Source organism: Penaeus monodon, chromosome 20, assembly GCF_015228065.2.
Source record: "Penaeus monodon isolate SGIC_2016 chromosome 20, NSTDA_Pmon_1, whole genome shotgun sequence".
NCBI lineage: Eukaryota > Metazoa > Arthropoda > Malacostraca > Decapoda > Penaeidae > Penaeus > Penaeus monodon.
Window position 1 is genome coordinate 2,060,933 of NC_051405.1, and position 1,083 is coordinate 2,062,015.

Genomic DNA, 1,083 nt, shown 5'->3' on the forward strand with positions numbered 1-1,083 from the left:
CTTTCTCTCATTCCCCGTGAGAGAATCTTTGTAAATTCTAATATCCAGCTGAAAACTTTATATATCCAGGGTCTTTATGTTTCAATGATTAGATCTCGAGGGAATTCAGAATTTCTCCTGAAGAAAGGCTCGGAAAAGTTGGAATCTAGAAAATACGGGAAGAAATGAAGACAATAGGTGTTCCAGGTTTTGTTACCAGAGACGAGACTCAAAGAATCTATCGATGGAAATTTGTGTCTACGTGTGTCAAAAACATTTCCCGAATTCTCCCATGCTTGAGGATTTCGCCGCGCCATGTGCTTGATGTGTATGTCGTGTATCTTTTTTTTTTCTTATATGAAAAAAGAATATGTGGTTTGTCTTCCTCGCTCATTGCATAACTTGAAGACGTTCGTGCCTGAGATAATTTTTGATATATTACAAAATGAAGTTCTTTTGTGTTCCCGATTGGATATGTGTGTGTGTGGTGAAGTCATTTTCCGTTAGTGTACATCACCAGTGAATTTATCGATAATATACACACTGTACTTCAAGTTATCTGAAGTTATCAATATCGTGATTCTGCTGTAAGACTGATGCTGACACTGTAACTGTCCTGGTCATAAAGAACGCATTAGCAACCCAGCAATATACTCTACTTAATGTTTGCATCTGCCTGGGAAAATTCCGCGGTCTCTACGTGTTGCTTTCAAAATATAACAGTGATTTCTGAAACGAATGTCAGTAGAATTTTTCATGGCAGGAGCATTGGGATCAGATAAAACCGTTAGTATTGTTCTATGAAACTATTTTTCATTGCTATTTGAAAATATGGTTATGTGAATTCTAACAAAATCAGTCAAGGGGTTCTTTCAGTAACCATACCAGGCAAAGGAAACAGAAGTTGGTGTAATGTAATGTTATGTGACTTTCAAAAAGCAGCAGCTTAATAAAACACTTCCTGTGTTTTCTACTTAACTTTCATATTCATCTATTTTTGTATGTGTCTATGGAAGATAATAACATTAGATCTGTGATGATATATTGGTACATTGTATATCTATTCTCTTTGCTGGCTCGTTATGGTATTTCGAGCTGACTAAG